Source organism: Abramis brama, assembly GCF_963993115.1.
Source record: "Abramis brama genome assembly, chromosome: 2".
NCBI lineage: Eukaryota > Metazoa > Chordata > Actinopteri > Cypriniformes > Leuciscidae > Abramis > Abramis brama.
Genome location: NC_139964.1, coordinates 54,549,818 through 54,571,301, shown reverse-complemented (window position 1 = coordinate 54,571,301; position 21,484 = coordinate 54,549,818). Strand labels below are relative to the sequence as shown.

General features: G+C 39.5%; 1 long non-coding RNA gene across 1 annotated transcript in view; it reads right to left on the bottom strand.

Annotated features, from left to right (window-relative positions):
- Nucleotides 1-1,903: 1,903 nt before the first annotated feature.
- The window catches only part of LOC311078063, a 31,805-nt gene continuing 12,224 nt past the window's right edge, over nt 1,904-21,484 (bottom strand). The window contains exons 2-3 of the long non-coding RNA XR_014605038.1: nt 3,116-3,276; nt 1,904-2,114 (exon numbers count right to left, since the gene is read on the bottom strand). This is a non-coding gene — a long non-coding RNA (uncharacterized lncRNA). The remainder of the gene's footprint in view (nt 2,115-3,115; nt 3,277-21,484) is intronic.

Below are 21,484 nucleotides of genomic sequence, written 5' to 3'. Positions count from 1 at the left end.
GAATATTGAACAGAGGGCAGGGTTTTACTCTAGCGCTCCTCCTCTCCATCTCTCGCTCATAACAAACTAACGGTTTGAGGGAGTGGTTAAGCGTTTCCCAACCCAAGTCCTCAAACCTACGTCATCAGGGAAGGTCCTCCAATGCAGAGGGGAGGGGCATTTTCAGATTTTGATTAAAGATTACGAAGCCAAACTATTTTTTTGTGTGGATTGACTTGCATGGATGAATTGTTCACCACAAAACGATCAATTTAGGCAAACAAAGTAAATATGGTCAATTTTGATTTCATGTGGACTTTAAACACATTTCAAAAATAATTTGTAAAATGTTTGTTTTTCTTTCAAAGTTTTCATGGACTCCCTAGCACATATTTGCAGACCCCCCTTTTAAAACTCCTGTTCTAAAGCCCTAGCCTGGGAAAACCCAGACAACTTCCGGCAAATTCAGATTTGCTCGAGAAGTAGTCTTGCAAAGAGCTCATTCAAGCCCATTTCCATGCCGTCGAAATCCCGGCACCAATCAGAAACGTTGAGGCGGGCTTTACACAATGACGATCGCTCTGATTGGCTTTAGGTCTATCCAATTGCGCCCAGAGGCATTTGAGCAACATCCGTTAAACTTTTAAATGCATTATTATATTCAAATTGCAAACACATGAGGACAGTCTCCATAAAAGACCCACTGGCAGATGAACGTGCTACTACATTTCTCTCCGAAACGGTAGGGAATTAAATTAGATTTAATAGAGGATTTTAACTGTGACACGATGATTGACAGGGCAGTTTAAGTGACAGGATGCACGCGACAGATCCGTCCGATAAAGATGACGAAGTAGTATGTCCTAAAGCTTGCCTACTTTTTTGCTACACATTCAAAAGTAAATATCTTTTCTTCACAAAAAGAGTACATACTTTTATGGCGTAGTGTAACTTAGGCAAATTGGGACGCAGCATATGGCTTTACACGATGACGATCGCTCTGATTGGTTTTAGGTCTATCCAACTGCGCCCAGAGGCATTTGAGCGACGTCCGTTGGTGACGCACCTTTGGAAATGATTTGTATATGGAGCTTTGCCAGACCATAACTCAGTTACTACTGAGAATGGTCTGGTTTTAACCAGGCTACTAAAGCCCTGAAATTGTTTGAAAATAGCCTTTCAAAACATGTCCTCATTTAGCCCATGAGAACAGCCATCCTTCTTGTAGCCAACAACTTTTTTTACCATGAACATTTTTGAGTTTCATGTATATATGCCCTTTCCTATCAACATGTGCACTTATTTAATACAACCCAGATAGCAAACTGACTCCAGACCGGATCCGCCGCGGAGGTACCACAAGCTCCGGAACGGATCCGCAAAACGGGTCCGGAATGGAGTCCACTTGCACAGCGCAACGAATCCGGAACAGACAAGGATTGCGGATCCAGACCAGATCCGCGGCAGACCCTACCCGTATCCGCTGATAAAGCAGCTTATCCGCCGCGGATCCGATCTGGACCCGTTTATGAAGCAGCGTATCCGCCGCGGATCCGATCTGGGCCCGTTTATGAAGCAGCGTATCCGCCGCGGATCCGATCTGGACCCGTTCATTTCGGTCAGGAAACCTTTCACATCCCAATTATCTGGCCAAAACTATAGCTACAGCTACAGATATATTTAAAATCTAATGGTGGACGAACATTAGATAGACTGGATTGCTCTATAAAAGCTTGAATAGTTATTAATGTATCTGCCTATTAATATGAATAAAACATGAAATCATTAAACATTAATCATTTTAGCCAGTAACAATAAAAAAAAGGCTATTACAGACTATAAATGTATTTACTAATTTGTTTATAGTTTTATTCGTGTATACATTGAATAGACATTACAGAAGAAAAAAAATCAACCATGAATTGTACCAAGAACATCATTTTATTTAGTGAAAAACATTACACTACTGTTTGGGTCACTACTGTTGGGTCACTACTGTTGGGTCAAGGTTTGCTGACAGGAGGGACGGCTCCTTGAGCTTCCCCTATCTGATGCCAGGTTGAACCACCGGATTACATGTTTTGTAATGTTGTCATCGGTGGCGGCACGGGAGACATGGCTCTTTCTCACAGCACCTGTAATACACAAGCATTTCATTGAATGTCATGAAATCACATTGAAGCTGGTTGTTGTTTTTTAGAGGATAGACATAATCCATTTTTTTAACTTAAAATAATATTTCCAAAATCATATCAGTGTTCATCAAGTCGTAACAGGGTGAAAGGCAATTCTTCCTCTGCTTTGCGGTCCTTTATCTGCTATAACCAAGCTATGTAAGATTGCCAAACTGGGTCGCGTTTCTGTAGTTCTAATAGGACAAAAGAAAACTACAAATTTGACTTGCTTTACGTCAAGCGTTACAATAGTCATTATTTTGTTTTTCTTCGTTTCTGATGTCGCAATACATCATACTTTCATAAAATCATTCCATCATACTCTACCTTGTCTGTGGACATCGTTCATTCCAAAGCCGGTGCTGGATAAACAGCGTGCATGCGTGCGACGGTAGGATACGGTGGGCTAAATTATTTACGACAGCGGTAATGGACAATTTCGCTTCCAACCTGTAGGGCGACCGCAGAGGAAAAGTTCCTTGGTGTTGCTTTAAAACAAAAGTGTACAATCTGACATTTTTAGGTACACTGTAACTTTTGGTGCACTAGCGGTTAATGAACCGTATGGATCTTGCGGTAGAACATTACGATACTTCACAGCGGTTGGCATCCTGCGCTGTCTAAAATAGTCAGAATATAAACACTTATTATAGGTGTATTGTAGTAATAGTAATAATAATAATAATAATAATAATGCGTTACATTTATATAGCGCTTTTCTAGGTACTCAAAGTGCTTTCACATATGGAAGGGGGGAATCTCCTCAACCACCACCAATGTGCAGCATCCACTTGGATGATGCGACGGCAGCCATATTGCGCCAGAACGCCCACCACACACCAGCTTACTGGTGGAGAGGAGATGAATTCATTTTTTAAATTTGAAACAAAAAAGTGACAGTGTACCTTCAAGGGATAAGTTTTACCTTTTTTAGCCAGACAATACTTTATACATTTACTTACACAGGAGTAACTTCTTTGACTCCATCTGGTTGAATGATTTTTTTCCCATTCATGCCCTTCCAGTTGATCCTCCTCCCAACATTGTCATGGAACATGTGGGAAAGGATGTTCCATGTGACACGTTTCGTGTCATGGCCCCCAATAGTTGCCGGGGAGGAAATCTAACATGTAACAAAAATCTGTTATTTATTATAGGCATAAGAATAAGACTTTCTGATTGGCTGGAAGACCATTCAAAACATTTATAAAATGGCTGATAAAAATATTTTGCTTAAAACATTCAAAATAATTAACTATAACAAAATCCCAAGGTCATTCACATCCCAACTACATTTTATAGTGTATTAATACAGTGCAGCAATTAAATGTGTTCATTAACCCACATATGACCACACACTTAATTTCTGCTTATAGTATTTTATATAAGAAACTCACACACCTAACAACCTTCATACTGTCCTTCCCAGTGGGGTGTGGTGGTGCAGAAGTGAAACATATGCCACATACAGCAAGGTTCAGCTGGCCCATATGCCATCCACACACACCCCTCAGCATTAGACCTGAAATCCCCTTCCGGGCATCTTATCCTTGTAAAGGGCAAAATATAGAGATAATATCAAACAATCCCGCAAGTACAATGAGAAACCTGCATATTTACAGAATTATTTCTGGAATTACAGAAACTATGTGATTGCCCACGTGTTACAGTTAAGAGCCAGTTCCTGACCCCAGTTTTCAAAACTATTAACCCAGAACCAAACTACAATTCATATCTAGAGAACTCACCCACTAAAGAAATGAATGCTTTTGAAAAAAAGTTTTTGTTTTTGTGAATGTACATTCACATAAGATGAATATTTCAGTCAAATCAGTATAAAAATTACTTGCACCCTTTGACCTGATTATTTTTAATATGGCAGTGGAGGTCAAACCCACATCTTCAGTGATTTGTTCACCTGTCTTCTTTTAGCCTCGAGAGATCATAATCATACAGATTTGCATATTTTTTTCTGTCAATTACCTTTTTAAAATATGTTTTTTTTTAAATAAAGATATGACACTGTAAAATATTGTGTGTTGTTTTTAATGTAGTCTAGATCTAGTCTAGAGTTGTGACAGGGTTACACCTGTTGGGTTTCAGCAGAAAATGTCAGCAAAATAAGGGCACCAACAACCTGTGTTAACGCAAAATCTATTAACTGACATAATGACTTTCACAGCTTGAATTTTCTCTGTCTAGCGCCTTCAAATCAGACCTTTAGAGAATGACAGAGCAGAGTTCTCCATCCTGCCCACCTGTTAGCCATTACATTTTCTCTTTCTTGCTCTCGTAGTACCTTTTCTCTACAATCTTCTTTGAGACGTGTGGCTAATTAGCTGAGTGTTTTGTGTAAAAGCTCACAGTGAGGTGTCGTGTAGAAGCATAATTTCACTTTCAGACGCTGATCTTGGCAATGACATCGAAGCAGCCCCAAGTGGCTTTTGCCCTAATAGTGGCACATTACTAATTCACAACTCTCTTTACATGCAGTCCCTTGAGAACTCACTGAAATGTGAGAAAAAAGGTTGAGCCTCACTACTGACTAACTCTTCTCAGCAGTATGATGGCAGTATGATGATCATCCTGCTTCTGGCACTGGAATAAAATTTGAGGGTGAATGCCAAAAGCCTGAATGCATGACAAAAAAAAAGCAAATAAAAACAGACGAGACCAGAGATCAGGATTTATATTATTTTTGCTATAAAAATGCTATTATAAAACAGTGTAAGAAAAAAAGGGAGTATATACAGGAAATGGATAAAATTACCAGTATAGTTTATGGTCAGTTTCTTCAATGCTAAAAACACAATGCAATGCGTAATTCAAAATACAGGCAAAACACCTGTGAAAATTAAATCCAAAAATGCGTTCATATTAACACAGTATACAGTACATTGGGCTGTATTTTATGGACTTTTCTTAGAGTGTATTTTAAATATTATTTATGTTTAATTAAACTTATAAGAAACATTTAAGTTCAAAACAGCAAAGAAATTGTTAAAAAATGGAGATGGATAATTTAAAAGGTAAAAATATGAATCTATGCACAGCTTTAGAAACATTACAATCTTTACAAATCCTTTTATATCCTATTTTTTTTATAAATGTATAATTCATAAGAAATGTCACATTAGGTAAATATGTTGTGTTGGCATTTAACAATTAATCTCATTGTTTAAGTAATGTCATAATTCCTGTCTTGTGTTCCCCTTGTCTTGTGTGGACTTTTGTCATTTCCTGTCCTGTGCCATGTTTTGTAGTCCTTTGTAGTTTTTCTTGTTTATTAGTCTTCCCAGGTGTATGATTAACCACGCCCACTTGTTATCTTGTTTAGCTTGTTTGCCTGTGTATTTAAGCCCTGTGTCTAGGTCAGTCTTTGTTAGTTATTGTTGTATGTTGGTTGTTCTGTTTCTGAATTTGTCAAGTTTTGAGTTTATTTAATAAAATACTACTGCTGCACGTGAATCCTGCTTCCTCCTATGTTTCAACCGCATCGTTTAAACTATTAAATCAATATTCTAAAGGTATGAACCTAAAAGGATTAGCAACAAAGGATTAGTTGTGCATATTGAAAATTCTTACACTTTAAATTGTCAATACATTAATAATGTTTATCTCAGTGTCTATACGAAAATGTAGGTCTGAAAGAACCACACATGTAGAGTACCTGCAATTTCTTATGAGATCACATTGGTAAATCCTTTATATTTTTTTACAGTCACCTCAGGAGTAGTCATGTGTAATAGTTATTTTACCCCATAGTTAGTTTCTAATAGGTTAAACTATTTCTGTTACAACTCACTCAGTGTTAGAACACTGACTGCTTTCACCTACCATTAGCACAGACCTACCAGCTAAAGTGAGAAACAACTTTATAAAATCAAGATACAAGCTGTGTCCCAATGTGAAGGCTGCATCCTCCGAAGGCCGACTGCGTCACAGCGGCGTGACGAAGGATGTCCCAATTCAAAGGCTTCACCCTTCGAAGGTCGCATTTGAAGGCCGATTGCGTCGCCACGGTGCGATGAAGGCTGTCCCAATTCAATTCTGCATCCTTCGAAGGCCGGTTGCGTCATCGTGGCGCGACGAAGGCTACCCTGATTCAAAAGCGTCACCAAATGCCCCCTTCATTTCCCCGTGAAAGGAAGGATACATAAAAGGATCCTTAGCGGCCTTTACCCCATAAGTCATTGCGCACCGGTGACGACAGTGCAATATTATAAAATATATATAAGAACTACTTTCTTTTTCACAGCCATAAACCTTTGCAACAGTCCAATTTGAGCAGATGAGCTTGCTTTGCCAACTGGTATCCAATTAACTTTTCATGCAAGTGCACTCCTTCCTCCAGATGCTAAAAATATATACTTCCACATGTTAATAAAAATATGACTGGACTTCTAAATAATGCATTGACTGGTTTAAGAGACTGATGAATATAGTCATGTTCAGACTGCCAGCAAAAATAATTTTTTGGCATATCCAGACTTTGTCCAGATGGGTTTTTGAAAGTATGATTCAAACCACTATGGAGGTGGTTTGCGATTCCAATCAGATTTTTTACAGATGCGTCTCAGTCTGGACACCCTTGCTGCTCAAATCAGATTGCGTCACTCTTAACGCGACACACGATAACATCAAAACTGGTGACGGAAATGGCACAAGTATTCATACAGTGTTCAAATGGTATTTCCTTAAGATTTCGGCATTTTCCTGTGCGATGGAGGAGTTCTGCACCGCAATTTGACAGAGCGCTTATTTGGATAGTGAGATTGAAATTTTTAAAGCCTTGCCACATATGTACGCCTACGACATTATTAAAGAAACCAATGCAGATAGGTTGGTTATGTTTGGACACACAAACCTTATTTGATCACAATTAATAGCTTGAGAAGATCTGATTCGAGAAAAAATCTGATTTGCCTGAAGTCTGAACATAGCCTTATGCTGAGTTCACACTGAACGATTTTAGGTCCGATTTTCGCTCGCCGACAGGTTTTGTGAGATCGCCGAAAAATGCCCGAAATCATAGGCAAATCGGTGCTCGTTCACGTGAGTGACAATCACGCAGTGTGAATGAACAATGACGCGATCTGAGAGAATCGCCAACTGTGAGATATTTGGCATGCTAAATATCTGGACCTGTCGGCAATTCAAAATCCTGCTGTGTGAAAGTGTTCTGACTAAAAACTACATCGGCGATGACCTACAGCCAATGCGAGAGCAAGATACAGGGCAGCGGGGAGTTCGGGGAGGAGTTATAGACCAGAATATCAGTTTTAATAGATATATTTACAATTATATCAAACAGAAACAAAGCACAAACATTTGCTTGACCAGCAGCAACAGCAGCACATTGCAAAATTATTTGTTTACCCCCAACTCTCTTTGCAGAACACACAGTCCTTGCTCCCCTCGTCTTCCTAACCATTTCCTCCTGCATAAACTGTTTATTTTTCTCATTTTTGCTGCAAATCAGCGCACAGACAATTTGGATCGCAATCTTCTTGCAGGCTATCATTTTTAATAACAATTTCAGTCTTGCGAGAGCTCCGGTCTCACGCACGCGTGATCTTGCGTTATCTCCTTATCACTTCTCGCGTGTGTTATAGTTTGCGGACCAGACAGAAGTTGTCGGTGATTCTTTCTTTTGTAAAGTCATGCAGTGTGAAACCCCCTGTCGCTGATCCATCGTGCAGTGTGAACACACCAGCAACTGAATGTTACCCCAGATAGTCATGCAGTGTGAAAAGAACAGTGACCCAACTACTTTGAAAATTGTGCAGTGTGAACTTGGCATAAGTTGTAGGGGGACACCAAACTGACGCCAAAGAACTGGCGCTCAGCGCTGATGAAATTTACTGTGTTGTCGCCTCGCGTCATGTCGCCTGCGCCGGGGCAAAAAAGCTGCACTTGAACACACCGAGAGAACTACAGCCGAAGGACTCAGACCCGAAAGACTCGAAAGATGAACTAATCATTTCTATTTTTGCATTCAGCCTATGGGTTTGTGAGCGACTCAAACCCGAAAAGACTTGCAAGATGAACTAATCATTTCTCTTTCCGGTACTGACAGCATAGTCTCTATGGGACTGACAGGAAGAACGAAAGACTGCAGAGCATTCAAATGCATATATGGGGCTGTCACACGGCCCAGATCAGACAATGACGAGTCGACTGAACATATTTGAGTTCTAAATAACTACATTCTCGCCAAAAAAAAACAAAAAAACTTAAAACTACATTCTGTGACACAATAATAGTAGTATTTGTTTTAAAAAAAAAAAAATGTCGCCGCAAGGGGAGTGCTACAAACGGTGAAACGGTTAGAGTGCTGATACTGGGGGAATATCGCACGCCTGGAAAAGACTCTTAGCCAATCAGATTTGAGAACCAGAAAGAACTGTTGTATTTTTTACAAGGATAATATCTTTAACGACTAAACCCATTTCAACGTCTTATTCCTTTTAAAGCATACCAAAAATTTAACAAAGGTTTTTTTTTTAAAGCCTGAGGCCATTATATGACATTTAGGTTTTTTTTTTTAGGTAGTATTACAGCAACATTTAAAATGTAATTCTGTACTATAAAAGATGGTTTCCCTGCCACGTTGGTCCATCTCTGAGAAGCTGTACTTCAGATTGCAGAATGTAATCATCTACCGAACATGCTTCTCACACACATCCTACCTCAATTGCACCCAACACATATGCATTAAAATCATTTACACACATATGCTCAGCCAATTTTAAGGTAACCCAAATAACCTGCTCCGTCTTATCTCCAAACTCAACACACAATCACGGCCACCATACAGACTATTTTCATCTGTTTAATAACAGTTATAATTACTTCTTATCTGCACCCAGTTACAGCTGCCCGTCCCAGGGACCGACTGTTATCAGAACAGCGCAGTTTGCTAAATAACATGATGTGAATTCATGATATCTTATTAAGCTAGTGTATGTTTGTGGGTTTCAGTTGTTTATCATCCTAATATGAGTGTTCATATATGCATGTACGGAGGAGGGGCAGCTCCAATATTATCTGTTGGCATATTGTATACCTGTGTGTGTGTGTGCGTGCGTGTGTGCGTTTGTGCATGCGTGCATTCTACTTTCCTAATCTCTGTAATTAGGACTGGGATATTATTAAGGTTAAGGTTAGCCAATGGTAAAACATTTATTTACTTTATTAATAAACAATAGAAGCCAATACAGAGCAGCCCGCCTTTTAGATATAGGTAAATGTGTTCCCAGAAGTCTGCTAAATACACCAAATAAGTGCAATAATAACAACAACAATAATATACAATGCTAAACATTTTTAGGGGTTTGTCTATAGTAATTTAAATTAGGTTTAAATACAAATAATAGCAGTCTATGGAATAGCTGTCTTAATTTAAATGACACTTAGCATGACAGTTGTACCATGTCTGATTCACTTGTGTCATGTCAGGTCTCTGCATGAAGAAATGCTGGAATTATTCCATTACTAGAATTATAATCAGCACCCCAAGCAACTCTCAGATTTACTTTGGCACTGAGATAGTCTTACTGCTGCGCTTTGAATCACGTTACTGTCAGTTTTCTTTAAAGCTTAGTCATCCAGGTTTATAAATCCTGACATTGAAATCTTTGCAATAATAATGGGACAACCTGAAACTGCACACACACTCAAATGTTTCTCTCTATTTATTTCAACATAAATATCTATTTATCTACTTTTGCTATTGGGGCAAATGGGAATGCAAAATTATTATTTTTTGTAGTTCCCGTTCACCACTATAAATTTAAAACTATGATGACTTCTGCTTCTGAGAACACCGGAAATGTGAAAAGGGCCCATTGTAAGTGCAAATTCAAGGATGAGTTAGTTATTGTCTGTAGTAGGCTAAACAACAAAATATGGATCATTTGTTCACAACCCTGAACATTCCTTTAATTATGAAATGCTCTCCTATCTTTGTCCCATAATTCCCTCCGCCATTCATCTCATGCAATTCTACAAACCCTGTTCATCAAATTCCTTTATCTTTTCTTACCAAGCAGGTCTGTCTGGCGTCTCATTGTAAAAAGACGTTCCTGGGAATCCAGGTCAGGAGAGATAATATATACCTCTATAAGTGTAAGTTATGACAGGGCCTTCAAAAGAAATATCCAACTATTCCTTGCTACACTAGTCTAGTTTGTTCATTAGATCAGAATATGTTCATGAAAAGGCCTTCAAGATGAAGAGCAGTACTTATGCGGTGCCTCTTCGCTGTCCGGACAGAAGCAATAAATGGTTTTCAAATTGAAGAAATGTTGACCTTCAACTACAAGGGCAGAAATTGGCAGTCTGACTCTTTTGGTTGAGAGATGGGCGGTATTAATGTGTATTGATCCTGACTGGATTGAAAATGGCTTTAGGTTGTTTTGTGAAGCAAAGAATGAGAGAAGCTAAACATAGAGGACAGCTGAAAACCCACAAAATGATTAGAAGGGATAATGTAGGCTAAAAAGGAGGTGTGTGTGTGTGCATTCACAGATGCCAGTGCCTGAATGTGAAGGATTTAGTTAACCAACACGGCTTAGATACACACTTATTTAATGCCCCAGCAGAACATGTTGATACCAGAAAATCTTCAATGGTAAATGTTCCATCTCATGGGGGTGTACTTGTCCACTTAATTTTAATGACAGAGTATTACTGCAATCCTCTAATGAACTGGATTCATTCATCAAATGATGCAGTCCTTTAAAGGAAGCAGCAGGCCTAGCAGAATGAGTTGGAATGAGTTCAGCTTTAATAAGGAGCAGGGTGACAATGGTCCACATGGTTTCAAAATATACTAATGGAGTAGGGAAAAAAATGAACAAAACAAACAAATAGCATTTTGTTGCAAACAAAATAAGCATAGCACCAAATATCAGTAGTCAACTGTATCCTAATCACCTGTATCCAACATTTAAAATTATGTCATAATGTTGACATAAATGGTTTAATTAGAATTCAAATCACTGCTGTAATTTTTTTTTTTTTTAAATAAAATAAAATAATAAGTAACATTACATGTAATAGCATTTGGTTCCAGACTAGCTTATTGATTGCCTAATTAAGGCCCTGTCTGTAACGGATGACAGAACAGGATGTAAATGCAATAACGCTCTTTATTAGTATAAAGCACACTGGTCAGACACAGAACACAGATGGTCGCCGACACAGCAGGACAGGCGGGCAGACACAAACGCTGGTGGAACAGTGACGCAGGGACCTCGGTGGACAACAGGTGCTGGTGCTCAAGTCCAATGATGATCCCTCGTGACGGTGCTCTGATCCAGTGAAATCCCTCGTGACGGTGCTCGGTGATCCAGTGTAGAGTGCAGAGAATCCGGAGACGAACACGACGAAGACACAGGGAATCCAAATCCAAACGAAGAACACAGGAACAGGCACAGGAAACACACCGGGAAACACCACAACGATCTGACAACATGAGACACCAGTTACTGAGCATATAAAGGGACAAACAATTGAAACCAGCTGGCGCTACTGATCACTGATGATCAGTGACCACGCCCACAGACACACACACACACGACAGCACGCTAGACGAGAGAGAGACAGTGAATTCGTAAACCGTGACACTGTCGCCTATTTGGTGATGAGCCAAAATATTACGCTCTCAAAACAGCGCTGACCCGCCAAGGCACGGACCCTACAAGACCCCTGAAAGTGTCCTGTGGTATCTGGCACCAACAAGTTAGCAGTAGATCCTTCAAGTGGTTAGGTAAGTTCTGAGGTGGAGCTGCCGTGGATCAAACTTGTTGGTCTAGCACATCCCATAGATGCTCAACTGAATTGAGATCTGAGGAAATTTGGAGGCCAGGGCAACACCTTGAACTCTTCAGCATGTTCCTCAAACCATTCCTGAACAATGTGTACAGTGTGGCAGGGTGCATTATCCTGAGGAAAGAGGCCACTTCCACCAGGGAACACCATTGCCATGAAGGGGTGTACCTGGTCTGCAACAATGTTTAGGTAGGTGGCACGTCAAAATTAAGTCCACATGAATGGTCGGACCCAGGGTTTGCCAGCAGAACATTAGCCAGAGCATCACTCTCTCTCCACCGGCTTGTCAACGTCCCAAAGTGCATAGTGGTTCCATCACTTCCCCAGGTAAACTGAGTACACAAACACGGTCGTCCACATGATGTCAAAGAAAACTGAACTCATCAGAGCAGGCGACCTTCTGATTGGTCTGCGTTTACGTAGCCCCATATGTAGAAAAGTGTGATTCACTGTGTGTTGACACAATCCTCCCATACCCATCATTAAAATGTTGTATGATATATTAGGGCTGTCAAAATTAATGCGCTAACACATGCAATACATTTTTTCCAGTTTAACGCATTAAAAATATTTAAAGCAGGTAACGCAGCATCCGTTTTGTTTTGTTTTTCCTTTGGATGCGCTACAGTAGCCTAAATGATCACGCTATCATTCCTTCAACTGCTATTAAGCCATACAAACGTGATACAGGAAAAAAAAGAACTTCAATCTGTACTGGCACGCTGTCTATGAATCTCCAGACACACACAGGACTCATGCACACGGAATGGACAAATGGAGACTCTGTCACACTTGAATGGACAAAAACACAAAATTATGCCAAAATGCCCGCTTTGTTGAGTATCCTCGTAAGCACAGTCTTAAATGAGTTAAATAAAGTCTTAAATGACTGTAAAGAGTTGTGATGCCATGGGATATGTGTCAGAACAGTGTCGTGCTTCAGATCTTAAAGTGACAGCAGCCTAATAAAACTGCTGCTGTGATGTCTGTCAATATTTGTATGCGCATTTTGGGATATCGCATTAAAAAAACACTGGATGTTTAAACCAAGATGTGCTTGAATTCTAAAATTGTACATAAAATCTTACTGGATACATTTTTATCCAGTAAGAAAACATTTGTATAAACTAAGATGGAAACACATTTATAGAACAAATTCCTCAATGCGTATTAAAAAATTAATATTACTTTGCGATGGGACAGCATAATTGGGCCAACCAGAAGTCTGATCTCATTGCACATCATCTGAAATACTGTTTTGGTTGTTCTGAAATGCCTAAACAATGTCGGTCGTCAAAGTTGTTCGGAATAATTACCTCCCAGAACTGTCTTACACAACTGGGTTTGTAAACAGCAGGCATCTTCCTCAGAAAGCAAGTTAACATAACCACGTTTATTGCATTTCGTCTGCACGCTCTGAGGAGTAACATATTATATATAGTGGATTGTCCTACTACATCAACTTCCAGATTGATGGAAAGTCTTTGTTGTTGGAAAGCAGGCTTTGCAGGAGAAACGTGGACCGAAATCTTGCCGCAAAACTTAACTTAGAACCGAGACTCACAACGGAAAAGAAAGGAAACTAAGAAAAGAAAGGAAATTGAGACGAGAGTAGATGATGGCTTGAATGAAGTTGTTTAACCCATGTTCTTCTGATCTTGATTTGGGTTCTTTCGTCTGCACGTTTACATGGTTACTAGTCTGTCTGGTCTCTTCTCCCTTCGCGCACTTTTCTAACCTTGTTGAGAACTCTTCTAAAACTTTGTTCGGGTCTAAGATTTTAAACTCACATGTTTGTCCGGCCTCCTGGATCAGTTCTGACCAATTAGACACTGTCTTTATTTAGGAGGTGGCGTTCTTTTCACTTCTTATCATAAATCAAGCTTATCTGTGCTCTCCTTACTCTCTGAGCTCTAGCAGAGAGGACAGAGGCCACAGTTTAGACATTATTATTATTATAAGAATATGAAACATTTTACACAGATTTCAATCAAGCCATCTTTTGAATTAAGAACATATGATCATGCTGACAGGAAGCACGACACACTTTCATTCACACACCTAATAGTTATAACAATTACATGAATTATATGGCATCTAAGTATATTAGATACCCACATATATTGTAGACACAAAATAGAATCATGTAGTTGCATGATGTTTGATTATAAGTCCATAGAGAATTGTTCTGGGATGACTTTATGTATAGTTATAGGTGAAATCTCAGTTCTCTGGTTTGAAGAGAAGAGAACTCTGGTTTGGTCATTCAGAGGTCCTTAAGGAGGAGGGGGTCTGGAATGTTGTGGGGTCCAGCAACTTCTGCTGTTATCTTGATCAGGCACTGAGTTGTGCCATCTCTGAACCAATCATTATTTTCCAAGCTATCTCACATTGACAAGTTCTTCCTTTAGTTGGGCTCATAAAAGTTCTTAGGTAGACTGGCTGGAGCCGGGATGGGTGATTTGGGGCTTGGAATGTTTAGTTCTGTGTGGAGTTACGTTTGAACAAATCACCTGGAAGATTCATTTGTGTTTTGGTTCGCACTCAATCCTACACTGCGCTGGGCATTGCAGGAACAACAAGGAGCAGGGCCATCAAGAACACCACCGACGCAGCCGAGAAAGCCTCGAGATGGCTCTGGATCCGTAGAGGAGCACCATGGGGGCAAGCGACTGCTACCTGAACACAAGTCGCGGTCTGATCAGCCGTGGCTGGGTCGCCTGGGCGAGGGTGTCTGATGTTGAAAGACCCGAAACACCCGAGGACCCCAGGTTACATCACTGATGATGTGTTCAGGTGCATCTGAAGATGTGTTTCAAGAATTAATGTAAATCAAAAGACAAAGAGAAATTCAATCACTGCTCTTGACTGAATAACTTTTGTAGCTTTACTAAGGATTAATCTATTTTTAAATTATAATTTGCAGTGAAGACTGTAAAGTGTTTGATTTTTAATTTTCTACATCAATTCGGAGATTAACTTTGAAATTGTTACAATATAAAAATGTATTAAAAACTTTAATGTTAGGTTTGATTAATCACGAATAATTACAGAAAATTTGTATACGTGTGTGTGTATATATATGTGTGTATATTATACATATATATATATATATATATATATATATATATATATATATATATATATATATATATATATACATATATATATATATACATATATACTGTATATATATATATTAGGGATGCCACAATTCTCAATATAATATTGAACCGTTCGGTACGAAATCCACGGTTCAATACGCGCTTGTGAAATGCGTTTTTTTCGGTTTTACATTTAAATAATTTATGTGCGTTTTATTTCTCTCCGAATTGACTGTTTGTGTGTGCCTGTAAGTCTACGAGCTGAGATGAGGAAACTCCTCCCCGTGAGTAAATATTCAATCAAAGTTAGGGGGCGCTTAACCCTCATTCCACACCGGCGGGCGGCGGTGAAGTGAGGCAACAGTTCGAGGAAGCGCCGGCGACTTTCAAATCCGCGGTGTGGGGACATTTCGGTTTTGCCGTTGAGTATAATGCCGAGGAAGAAAAAACGGTGAACAAAAAAATTACTGTGTGCAAGCATTGTTTTACACGTATAGCCTACTCAAACGGAAACACTTCCAACATGACTGCACATCTGCGGCGCCATCACCCAGCAATATCACTGTCTGAAGGCAGGATAGCAGAGAAGGTAATAAAGTCCTCCAAAAAACAACAATCCCTCGCTGAATCCTTCCAGCATGCATACCCAACTGGTTCCGAGAGACACATAAAAATAACAAAGGCAGTGGGGGTGTTCATTGCTAAAGATTTGCAGCCGTTTTCGGTGATTGGAGATGCGGGCTTTTGTCATCTTATAAAAGCACTCGATCCGCGTTACAGACTACCGTCTCGCACTTTTTTCAGCACCGAGATAATTCCCGACCTCTATGAAAAGACACGCAACAATATTGTGTACGAATTAGCTAAAGCACAGATCCTTGCTCTGACCACAGATGGTTGGACCTCACGGGCAAACCGTGAGTTACCTCACTGTAACTGTTCACTATATGTCGGATTGGGAAATGAAAAGCGCTGTACTCCAAACCCGTCCCCTGTATGAAAGTCATACAAGCGCTCATTTGGCGGAAGAGTTGACACAAGCAGTGAATACGTGGAAGTTGAGGAGGCCAAATATGTTACTCCCGGTAACCACAGATAACGCTCCGAATATTGTGAATGCAGTCCATGAAGCTGATGGGCTGGGGCCACAGATAAGTTGTTTTGCGCATGTTGTAAACCTAGCAGCCAAGAAAGCAGTGTCAATCAACACAGTGTCCCGCCTACTGGGGAGGGTTAGAAAAATAGTGACTTTTTTTCACAAAAGCACCAACGCCCACCATGTTTTGACTGTGAAGCAGGAGATGTTAAACTTGCCCAGACACAAGTTAATTCATGATGTCACAACTCGGTGGAATACAGTACATGACATGCTAGAAAGATACACAGAACAGCAGCCCGCCATCTATTCTGCCTTACTGGACAAAGATCTGAAGCTGTCTGTCAAGAACATAACCATGTTGAATGACAGTGAACAGAAACTGGCAGAAGAACTGATTCAGGTCCTCACACCACTGAAAACAGTGACAACTCTTATGAGCAGTGAAACAACCCCCACTATATCAATGATCCTTCCTCTGAAAGAGATGATTCTCAAATCCATGTCACCAGGAGACCAGGACAGTGCAACAGTCAAAGAAGCCAAAGCAGCCATTACAAATGACCTGGCAAAGAGGTACACTGACCCTAATCTTCATGATTACCTCCAAATGGCCACAGCCCTTGACCCCAGGTTTAAATCCCTGCCTTACCTTGATGAAGATTCTCGTGATAAGCTCTACAGGAATATCATCCGTGAAATTCTGGAGCATGAACAGCAGGTACTATTTGATTAGTTTTTTTTATCATGTGTGATTTTGATTGTTTTATCTATTTAGATGTTTGTTATATATCTTGTGTCCTTTTCACTGATCAAAATAATTTCACATTTGTCATATGTTACACTGGAGATGGTTGTGGTTCTGAGCTGTGTGTGCTTATATGTGTAATAATTATACTAAAGGATCATTCTCTTTGATGCAAACGGTCTTGTGGAGAATCCTGTGCCCTCCACAGAGGAAGACAATCCATCCTCTCCCCCTCCTAAGAAGAAGACAGCAATGTCAGAGGTATTTGGGGAGCTTTTCAAAACTGAGGAACAGCAGGGTAGGCCATTTCCCCAGATCATTGAGGAGGAAGTCACCACATACAAGTTGGCAGACAGTATTCATGTGGATGCTGATCCATTCATGTGGTGGAAAACAAATGAATGCAAGTTCCCCCATGTAGCAAAAGCTGCACAACAACACCTCTGTGTCCCAGGAACCTCTGCTGCGAGTGAGAGAATTTTCTCCACTGCCGGGGACATTGTAAGTGCAAAACGCTCTCGCCTTGCTGCAGAGAATGTTGACAGGCTTATCTTTTTACAGAAGAACCTCAAAATACAGGAATAGATAGCTGACCTAGGTGAAATTGCACTTTACAGATACTGTACTGGAGTACTGTTAAGTTTAATTAAGATGGTTTATTTATGTTTACTGAAGTACAAATATGTTTATTTGAAATGGTCAATTTATGTTTATTAACTTCACATGTATGTTTATTTTCAAAATGTATGTGTTCCCCACAGGGCCGGCGTGTGCACTTCTGCCGCTCTAGGCGAAAAACAATTGTGCCGCCCCTAGGGCTGGTCCGAATACCATTTTTTGAGCTTCGAAGCTTCGGTAGTAATGAACATCGAATATTTGAAGCTTCGGGGAGAGGGGGCTGAACATATTCTTCTCTCTAATAAAGGCAGGAATCTCTATATGTCTGTCTGTCTGTTTGCATTTTGATTATTTCGAGAACCGTTCATCCAATCGACTTCACAAAGGGAGTGCAGTGTCGCATTTGGTGCAATATAGATGGACACGCGAGACGCGACACGTTCAGAATTTATAAACTTTTAGTAGCCTATATAGAACAGCGCGAGCGGGAAGCGGCGCGCCTCACGACGCGGGCAGGGCTTATTTGCTTATTTATTAAACGCTTGTAAAAAACGCTTTTTTTCAACATCGCGTCATTTTACGTCACATGAGGGAGATGTGTGCTGTGCTCTGCCGCAGCTCAGTGCAGAGTAGGTTGGTATTCAGTAAGAGCGGTCGTGAGTCAGTGTGTTTTCAGTAGTTTTTGTATTTCAATTTATCATCGTCATGGTAAATTATTGTGTTTGTGGAGCTTGCAAAAACTCCAGCCTGTCAGGACATCGAGTCCACCGGTTTCCTAACAAGAAAAGGGACGGTGCTATCTTTCGTGCCTGGGCGCAGTTTGTGCAGGTGAAGAGATGGGATTTCTCTTCCGCGTCGGCTTCGGAAAACGAAAACTGAGCTACTCCTTATTGTGTTTGTGTGGACCGTTTATCAGTTTGGACCAGTGCAGCGCGAGCCTGATCAAGCAACACTGTTACTGCGAGATCCAGTAAATAAAGCATTTGAATTCGCCACTGAAGTAATAACATCGCTGCGAGATCTCGTGAGAAATATTCACATTTCTCCGTTATTAACGGATCAAACAGCGCTGACGTGGAAACCAGGAATAAACTGTGCAATGAATGAACTATCCAGTGTCCACAGACCAGCAACATTCACCATGGATTTACTGTAGTAACACTACTGTCTGCAACCATGGACGTTTGGCAGGAATAGTAGGATAAAATGCTTTCAATTTACATTACGTCGGCTTTATTTTGACATTATGAATACAATTGCTGCCCTCAAATGTTATTCTGAACTAAAATAAACCTTTGTTTATAGCCTACTACCAATATTACATTTCATTTTGTCCAAGGAGCTGTTTTCTTTTGTTTGCTTCTAAGAAGAGTCAAGTATAGCTCCATCATTGCTCAAAGTAAAAAAAAATATCATATTTATGATGTCAGTTTTAATTAAAAAAAATATATATATTCAAGGAAATTTCAAGGAAACGTATCTATAAGCTAACACTGGTCTCTCACCAAAACACCTGCCCTGTTCTTCACTATCTCCTCACACCACAACTCAATTTGTCTCCTCTGACCGTTGTTCTGTCTAACATTATTCCTGGCCTGTCCCTGCTTTCTTGGCTGCCTAGCAGGCTCATAATTGTATAGCTGTGCTCCGTCATACGAGTAAGTATGAACAATTTCCTCAGCGTCTGAAACGTCTTGCGATCCATTATTTCCCTGTTGTTTGAATCGACCGCTCTCCCTCGTGCTACGTCACGCCCGCCACGCCCATTTTCAGATGCGGAAGTAAAATTTTCTCACAAAAACGACTCCAGAAGCCACTGTAGCACATTTAGAAGTTTTTTTTAAAGAAAATCTAGTTCCTACATTATTTTTCTATACATTGACTCACTGGGTCTTCTAACCTGCAATATGCCCTTTAAGCAAGGCTACTTTTAAGGTAGGCTAGTTAATATTTTTCTGACTAAAAAATTACTGACACAGTAAAGGGTAGATTTAAATAAAGAAAAACGAAATTTAAATAAAGAAAAACAAAATTTAAATAAAGAAAAACAAAATTTAAATAAAGAAAAAACGAAATTTGAAAAACGAAATTTAAATAAAGAAAAAACGAAATTTGAAAAACGAAATTTAAATAAAGAAAAAACGAAATTTAAATAAAGAAAAACGAAATTTAAATAAAGAAAAATGAAATTAAGTTAAATTAAAAACTAGATTAATTTAGATTGATAATAACAGGTAAAAAGGCTAATACATTTTGTTTCTGTTATTCTATTTTCCACAATGTCAAAGCAACGCAGCTTAACCCAAAACACAAGCTCAGGCACTTCTGTCCGCACACACTCCGCTGTTCTGCTCTAGCCAGAGAATACTCCCATTGTATGAACACTTTAGTAGGCCAAGAGGAAGGTTTGGGTTCCTTCAACTGTCCATCCTATTAAAATGGCTATAGGCTATATAAGATAGGCTAATTGTAAAAAAAAAAAAAAAAAGAGTAGGCCTGTATTTCACCAGATTTTATAATGTTGAACATATTCAAGCGCGAATGAGAACCCTTTCGAGAGGGATGCCAGGTGTGCAACATTTTTTTTAATAGAAATTCCGGTAATGTGTTAGCTGTGCTAGCGGTCTCTTGGTTCTGTGGTGGACTTGACGGCGTGTCATCCTTGCAAATACTCCCTGGATCAATATATTTTAACAACGAACCCCTCTGTTGTTGGTGTGCTTTCTCCTTCAAAAGTCTCGATTCATGAACGATCCGTTCATTGCGTATAATGTCAGGTGACAAATGAACGAAAGACTCGGAAGGTAAAGTAATTATTATGTTCTGCATTATAATGATTTCTTAATTCAGAATATGATCAACATTGCGTAGGTGGATGTGATCGGGGAATTTGGCTGTTAAAAGTATAACATTTAAAGCCACTTAAATTAACGAAATTACTCAAATAAAGATTCGTTCATTTTGATGAACGAGATCGAACAAGAGAGTCAGTAAAATGATCCGAACTTCCCATCACTCAGTCATGACTCGTGAGAGCAGGGGGCGGGGCGGGGGAGCGGCAGCGGCAGCTCAGCAAATCATATAGCCTTTTTTTGTGAATTCTTCATTCCCGGTTGGCACACATTTTGCCGCCCTTACAAAAGTGCCGCTCTAGGCAATTGCCTAGTTCGCCTATATGGACCGGCCGGCCCTGGTTCCCCAGTTTGTACATGGGCTACCAGCAGCTGTGAGATTTCAGTGTTAATTTTTTATTTATTATACAATACACTAGGAACTAGTGTACTTTTCTTGGCTTTTAAGTAAAATAAAGGAGTATTGCAATAAATCGTTTTTATTTTTTTTCTCCTTAACCTCTTACTGTTCCTATTGCCTAAGCATAGAATAACAAAAAAACACTCTTATGTGTCAAGCCATCAGAACCGAACCGAAAACTGTGTTAAAAAACCGAGGTATGTATTGAACCGTAGGCTAACTGTATTGTTGCATCCCTAATATATATATATATATACATATACATATATATATATATATATATATATATATATATATATATATATTAGGGCTGGGAATCGATTAAAAAAATTTACTAATTAATTGCACAATTTGCTGTAATTAATTGCAATTAATTGCGTTTCCCCCAAGCTTGTAATCATCAATATTTAAAGGAATAGTTCACTTTAAAATGAAAATTCTGTCATCATATACTCACCCTCATGTTGTTTCAAACCTGTATGAATTTCTTTCTTCTGCTGAACAGAAAGGAAGAGATTTAGAAGAATGTCAGTAACCAGACAGTTTCTGGTACCATTGACTTCCATAGTATATTTTTCCTACTATATGGAAGTCAATGGGACCCAGAAACTGTCTGGTTACTGACATTCTTCTAAATATCTAACTTTCTGTTCAGCAGAAGAAATAAATTCATACA